Raw genomic sequence first — 7,922 nt, forward strand, 5'->3', positions numbered from 1 at the left:
CTTCTCTCCCCCCCTCCCTCCCTCCAACCTTCTCTCCCCCCTCCCTCCCTCCCTCCAACCTTCTCTCCCCCCTCCCTCCCTCCCTCCAACCTTCTCTCCCCCCTCCCTCCCTCCAACCTTCTCTCCCCCCCTCCCTCCCTCCAACCTTCCCCCCCTCCCTCCCTCCAACCTTCCCCCCCCTCCCTCCCTCCCTCCAACCTTCTCTCCCCCCTCCCTCCCTCCCGCCCTCCCTCCAACCTTCTCTCCCCCCTCCCTCCCTCCCGCCCTCCAACCTTCTCTCCCCCCTCCCTCCCTCCCGCCCTCCAACCTTCTCTCCCCCCTCCCTCCCTCCCTCCCTCCCTCCAACCTTCTCTCCCCCCTCCCTCCCTCCCTCCAACCTTCTCTCCCCCCTCCCTCCCTCCCTCCCTCCAACCTTCTCTCCCCCCTCCCTCCCTCCCTCCCTCCAACCTTCTCTCTCCCTCCCTCCAACCTTCTCTCCCCCCTCCCTCCCTCCAACCTTCTCTCCCCCCTCCCTCCCTCCAACCTTCTCTCCCCCCTCCCTCCCTCCAACCTTCTCTCCCCCCTCCCTCCAACCTTCTCTCCCCCCTCCCTCCAACCTTCTCTCCCCCTCCCTCCAACCTTCTCTCCCCCCTCCCTCCAACCTTCTCTCCCCCTCCCTCCAACCTTCTCTCCCCCCTCCCTCTCTCCAACCTTCTCTCCCCCCTCCCTCTCTCCAACCTTCTCTCCCCCCTCCCTCCCTCCAACCTTCTCTCCCCCCTCCCTCCAACCTTCTCGCCCCCCCCCCTCCCTCCCTCCCTCCAACCTTCTCGGCCCCCTCCCTCCAACCTTCTCGGCCCCCCTCCCTCCCTCCCTCCAACCTTCTCTCCCCCCTCCCTCCAACCTTCTCTCCCCTCTCCCTCCCTCCCTCCCTCCCTCCAAGCTTCTCTCTCCCCCCACCCTCCCTCCCTCCAACCTTCTCTCTCCCCCCCTCCCTCCCTCCAACCTTCTCTCCCCCCCCCTCCCTCGGACACGCTACAGGGGACGGGAGGTGAGGCAGTGCGGCAGCCGCCTGAGCGCTTTCTATAGAGCGCTCAGGTGGCTGCAGCATTTAAAGGGCCAGCGATGGGGGCGCAGGTGCCCCCCTCCTATATGGCGCCCTAGGCGGCTGCCTAGTTCGCCTTATAGGAAGCGCCGGCCCTGTGTGTGTATTATGCCTCCCCATAGGAAAGTATTAAACCAAGGCTGTCCCGTGGGGAAATAGCTTATGCTGGATGTCCTCATGCAGAGCGTGAAGACGTCCAGCGTCAGTTAGCGGGCCAAAAGTCTGGTAACATTCCGGAAGCACCTCTAGTACCTGTCTGTCTCTAAAACTGCAATGTTATACATTGCAGCACTAAGTGCAATAGGGACACTGTACTCAGACTACTTAAAGGGACTCTCCAGTGCCAGGAAAACACTGCAGGTCCCCTCTCCCTCCCACCTCCCATCCCATGTTGCTGAAGGGGTTAAAACCCCTTCAGTGACTTACCTGTAACCAGCCCCGATGTCCCTCGGCGTTGGTTCAGGCTCCACCTACGCTCATCTCCCGCCGACGTCAGCCCGTGGGGGAGACCTAATGAGCATGCGCGGCCAGCGGCGCACATGCATTAGACCTCCGCCTTGGGAAAGCATTGAATAATGCTTTCAGTGCTTTCCTATGGGGATTTCTGCGACGCTGGAGGTCCTCACATAGCGTGAGGACGTCCAGCGTAGTTATAACACAAAGACAGCCACTAGAGGAGAACTTAACCCTTCAAGGTAAATATTGCAGTTTATGAAAACTGCAATAATTACATTTGCAGAGTTAAGGGTAGTGGGAGTTGGAACCCAGACCACTCCAATGGGCAGAAGTGGTCTGGGTGCCTGGAGTGTCCCTTTAACCCCTTAATGACCAAACTTCTGGAATAAAAGGGAATTATGACATGTCACACATGTCATGTGTCCTTAAGGGGTTAAATGAGCTCAAGTGTTCTGGGTGCCTATAGTGTCCCTTTAAGCAAAGCTTGTTTTGATCCTCTTAATCAGGCTTCCCCAAACTCCGGCCCTCCAAATGTTGCTGAACTTCAACCCCCATGATTCTCGGCCCTCCAAATGTTGCTGAACTTCAACCCCCATGATTCTCAGCCTATCTATTTCATTCATAGAATCATGGGAGTTGTAGTTCAGCAACATCTGGAGGGCCGGAGTTTGGGGAAGCCTGCTCTCAATGCTCTAACTCAAGGGTTCCCAACCCAGTCCTCAAGTACACCCTACCATCCCTTTTTCTAAAAACACCTTAGACACAAACGGATAATCCCTAAATCCTGGACTGTTAAGGGGTACTTGACGACTGGGTTGGGAACCACTGCAACTCATACAGGCTCATACATACTCATACATGAAGTGAAAAAGAACATTATTTGTACACATCTCTTCAAGAATACATATATTAACAACTGTATGATATTTTGATTTGATTACAAATTATATTTTAAAACAAACTGAGCTTTATTGCCTTTTATTACTTTCCCTTGTAGGCTAGGAGATCTGAGAAATCATTTCTTGATACATTCCACGGTCAAGTTACCCTGCTTGTGTAGTACACAGAGCACATTCCTGTTGATTTGAAACTCCTGCCCCCTATTAGCTATAACAATCTGCACCATGTGTCCCCTATAATTGCAGTAACATCACAGTGCCTACAACTGGGTGGGAAGTGGGAACTAGTCGCTACCTATAAATTCCAGGCTCAATGGTGGCTTTAGCATTATTCTGGGATTGTTTTCTTGGTAACATGTTTCTCCGTAGAGCTGTGATTGCTTTTGGTGGCTCTGCTTTTGCAGTTTTTGCCTCTGTGGCTGTTGGATAAAATGGTGATGATTCTGGTTTTCTATGTCCACCTATAATCCCTGGGCACTGGGATTGGTAAGTATAGTGCTGTAGACACCTGCTTTAAATAACACAGCAGGAATTAATAGGATTTTTATATATTTTACTCAGCTGGGGAGTTCCTCTGGTTTCCAGGAGCTGATCATATCATAGATGTGACTGTCAGGGTGGGGAGCGAAGAGACTTTATCGTAGGACGGTTTGCCTGGTTTATGACTGATACAAATTGTGATCCATTTTACATTAAAGCAGCGGTTCCCAACAGTCCTCAAGTACCCCCTTAACAGTTCAGGATTTAGGGATTACCCAGTTGTGTCTGTGGAGTTTTTTTTTAGAAAACCCTTTACACACAATAGGGTAATCCTGGACTGGTAGGGGGGTATTTGAGGACTGGGTTGGGAACCCCTGCATTAAAGGAACACTCAAGCATTGTAACCACTAGCATGTGCTGTAGTGATTATGGTGCCCTCAATTTGTAAGCAGTCAAACAAGACTGGTTTGACTTGTTTCATGTGGTCTGCTGGGTGCTGTTTACCACCTTCACTACTTCTGATGGAAAGCTGGAAGCTTCTGTTGGCTGTCCTGAGCTCAACCCTGCATGGGCATGCTTTCAGCTCTTTGCTGGAAACGGGTATTAGCATCTGGTGGACCCCAGGTAATTCAAACTGTTCTAAAATGTCTGACTACTTACAATAGGTTGGTTTCTGGGCACTCCTGATACCATAACAAATACAACATGCAGTTCATTTAACTGTTCCAGGGATAACTGCAGGTTATTTAACCTAAGATTACTTTTTTAAATTTTCCTTTTAGTAACCTACTCAGAAGTCGAGTCTTTAAAATCAACATTGCAATGTGATTGCTCAGCATCCTGTATTGGGGTTTGTAACATCCTAGCTGCTACATTGAAATAATGGGATAATTTCTGTTAAGTGCAAAATTTGAATAGAAATGGCCTAGCCAAGCTGGAAACAAAGTTTCAGTTCTGTCTTGTTTTTGGCACATTGTATTGGTGACTGTACCCTGTTTGCACCACGTTTCAGAATGACCCACACCTATCGTCTAAAGCTGGTCATTACTAGTTCTTAGTACCATGTATTTAAATCTCTGCTTAATTATGTTCTTCAAATGTAGCTTTCTGATGCATTATTGAAGGGAATAGTGAAGCATACAACTCAGAATCGGATGGGGAGGAATTAAAGGCCTTAGAAGAAAATATGCAGTAACACAAATCTAGTTGTTTTTTTTTTTTCTATGGATAAAACTGGGATTTGGGGTCTTACTTTACCACTTATTGAACATGGAGTGACTTTATCTTTCCTAAAGCCGTGAACCAATGTCTCTAATAAACTTGAAACATCTGGAAGGATGTACAGAGAAGGAGCGTGAGTGTAAGCTGCAGGAATGTAAGTCTACTGCTGTCCGGCACATCTTCCTGATCCAACATGGAAAGTACAGACTTGCAGTTTTGCATAGGACTAGATTTACATGTTTGGTGCATGCAGGGTTGGGATAAAGAGGGGGGTTAATATTAGACGTCTTAAAGGGACACTCTAGGCACCCAGACCACTTCTGCTCATTGGAGTGGTCTGGGTGCCAACCCCCACTGCTCCTAACCCTGCAAGTGTAATTATTGCAGTTTTTTTTTTTATAAACTGCAATAATTACCTTGCAGGTTTAACTCCACCTCTAGTGGCTGTCTACTAGACAGCCACTAGAGGTCACTTCCTGGTTTGTAGCAAGGATTTTCCTTGCTAGAGCGTCGCTCAAATCCCCATAGGAAAGCATTGAAATTCGTTTTCAATGCTTTCCTATGGGGAGCTCTAATGCGCATGCGCGGCATTGCCGCGCATGCACATTAGGTCTCCGTGGGCGGGATCAGTCTCGCCCACCGGCCGACGGCGCGGATGAGGAGGCAGCGACGAGGGACATCGCCGCTGCCTCAGGTAAGTGACTGAAGGGGTTTTCACCCCTTCAGTAACTGGGGATTGGTGGGTGGGAGGGAGAGGGACCCTCCAGTGCCAGGAAAAAAAGATTGTTTTCCTGGCACTGGAGTTTCCCTTTAATGTCAGTTAGAATGGTGTAAAGAGTATTAAAAGCTTGAGGGGTTGTAGTATAATGAATACTTCAAATTGTGTTAAGGGTTAAAACGACAATACAGGCACCATAACATCTTCAAAATAAAGTTATGGTGCTAGGTCAATGGCACTGGCTCTTCTCAAGAGTTTAACAATTCTAACATGTATTCCTTTTTTTTTTTTTTTTTTTTTTTCAGTGCATATAGATGATACAAGCAGACATGAGGTGCCCCGAAAGCAGTCCTCATGCAATCTCCTTGCTAAACATGCGGGACAGAAGCATTAATATGCTCATTTTATATTCGTCAGGCTTAAATAGTAGGCTATTTCAAGAGTATGTGTTACCGCTATTAGGCTTAATCACTGCACAACTTTTGATGAGTTAGGTTGGTAATGCATCAACAGTGGTATGTCAGTAAGGTTGCAATGATGGTTATGGTGATTACATAATGCAAACAAACTGGGTTGTTTCTGTCAATTTAGCAGTCACAACGTTTGCAACGTACATTTCAAGCGGTAAATAGCTTGTTCTGTCAGGCTGTCAAAGTATCTAGTAGCTACTGCTGCAGCAATGTGCCATATAATAGGTTAGTACAATACTGTATAGTCCCCCTGTAGCGGAGAGGTAGTATAATCCACAAGGTCTCCGCTGGTAGACAGGAAAAGCAGGTCCACGTAGATAGGTACAGCATACAATAATCCCGGTAGCGTGTAGAAAGCCTTCCCTCCCAAGAACTAGACGAAACAGGCTGGGAGTCAACTGAGGTCTTTATTCCAAGTTCCAGCATTTATACAAGTCCCCATGCAAGGGGTTTCCATAATGACATAGCAGGGGCATTCCCCACATTTCTCCCATCAGGCATTGCATTTCTCCCATCAGGCACTGCTGGACGAGAGGGATACTCATTGAAATATAGAGTTAAGTGAATTATCCCCTCGTGCAGCAGAACTCACAATTTACATTTAAAATCCATAACTTGTTCAATATTCGGTACATTAACACGGATGGATGTTCGGTAGATAGCTGGGGTCTGAGCGCACCTTTCGTGAAAGTACCGCTCAAATCCCAGCTTAAATAACCGAACGCCGCACGAAATACACAGGTGTGAGGAAGGCTGAACTTGATGGACGCAAGTCTCTTTTCAGCTATCTAACTATGTAACTATGTAAGTTCTCTTCAAACTACCGAATGATTCCATAGAAACACATTACGAAGGACCGGGGCTCCCGAACGGCTTGGAAGTCCAGCGGTATTCGTGCCGCCGAGTAGCCGTTTGTAGTTCCAGGCGCTCGATGACCAAACACCGCTGGGCTAACAAAGGATCCAAGATCACTGACCGCCGCCTGGTTGGTAGCCGAACGACGGCCACTCTGAATCCTCTTAATTACCGATTGCAACAATGTTGCAATCCTTAATGGGGGCCACACGACCTCCTGTGTGTGGTCTCTACTCGGTAGGTTGTTAGTTTCACGAATGGTGTTGAAATTCACCACTCGTGAAACGATTGTATGCATGCTGGCGGTTTCTAGGCCGGTAGCATATGAACGCTATCGTTCCCCTGAACGAGATATACATACGCTTGGTTCTCTTAAAGGGGTATGCACAGGAAATAACAGGATATATACATAAATGACAACATACAGTGGCTGTGTTTGCCACACCCCAAGGATGAAGTCCGTCTCTGGACAGGTCGGCAGAACGATGCTCGTATTTCCGGTAACTTGTTGTGGTGTGCCGTGTCAGGTCTCCCAATCAGGGTGTCAGGGGTGCGCTGCATTTTTATCGAGTCATCCGATGCCTCGTTTGGGCTGTGCAGCGGCCCGCCATGGGTGCCCGTGTGGTGGCGATTTGATGCGATAGGTCTCTGGGCATGATGGGGAGTTGTTGAGGTGGGTCATTGAGCCGGGGTATGGCTGCTCTCAGAATGGAGGGTGTTCTTGGTATAACAGCTCTTTGTTTCGGCGGCATTCTTTTTTTTTTTTTTTTTTTGCCATTCTGTGATGGTAGTTTGGCTCTCCGCCGCCTTCCCGCCTTTCAGGGCTGTTGGTTGCTGCTGTGCGGCAGGGTAGGCAGGTGTCGTTGGTGTCCTCTGCCGCAACCTGAGCTCCACTCTGAGCCAGAAGTCCATAAGGATTTGTTCCAGGCTGATCAGTGAGCCCTGCCGTGTTGCATGGCAGCCGTCTGGCCGCGTGGTCTCCGCCATCTTTGGCAGGACTCTCGGCCCTCCGCTCGACTTCCCCTTCATTACTGCCCTGTCTGGGAGGGCTCCCAGGGGTGGACCGGGGATCTCCCCCACCAGTCTCGGTTGCGGGTAACCCGCTTGTAGCAGTCGGTCCCCAGGCCGCTCCAGGCTGGGAGCTCGGCCGCCACTCCTATCCAGTGCACTCCAAGTCTCATGCCCTCGCGGGTATTGTCTGACGTCCGCATTACCGGTTTAACGTGGGGGCTGATGGCCAGTAAGTTGTTTGGGGTCATTTGCTGCCGCTTAGTGGATTGAGGGTGCCTTTAGATCCATGTTTGCACAAATCTGTAGGGAGCTTCAGTCAGGCATATCTTCCCTCCATGACAGTCAGGCCCCGCCCCTACAATTCTAACATTTTAATCCCAGTTTCAACTCCAAAAATCCCTGTTTCAACTCCAAAGCTCTATGCTTCCCAGTCTTTCTGCTGTTTCTCAAAGCTTGGAAACCAGAAGACTCTTGCCTTGTCAGTCAGTGACAAGCTGATGCACTCGGCTGATCAGTGACTCCCATTCATATAACTAGATTGAAAAGGTACATCTTTCAGCTAGAGATTTCCCCAATCAGTGGTGTTGACCTATTCTGAAATCTTTCGGGGGAGGAGGGACATATACTAGTATAGTGTTAAAGCATTTTAAACGTTAAAATCTTATGTTTGACTCCTTACATGGAGGGGGTGGGGCATTCTAGGCACCAGAACAGCTGTAGTGGTTATGGTA

Source organism: Pelobates fuscus, chromosome 11 (genome assembly GCF_036172605.1).
Source record: "Pelobates fuscus isolate aPelFus1 chromosome 11, aPelFus1.pri, whole genome shotgun sequence".
NCBI classification, from domain to species: domain Eukaryota; kingdom Metazoa; phylum Chordata; class Amphibia; order Anura; family Pelobatidae; genus Pelobates; species Pelobates fuscus.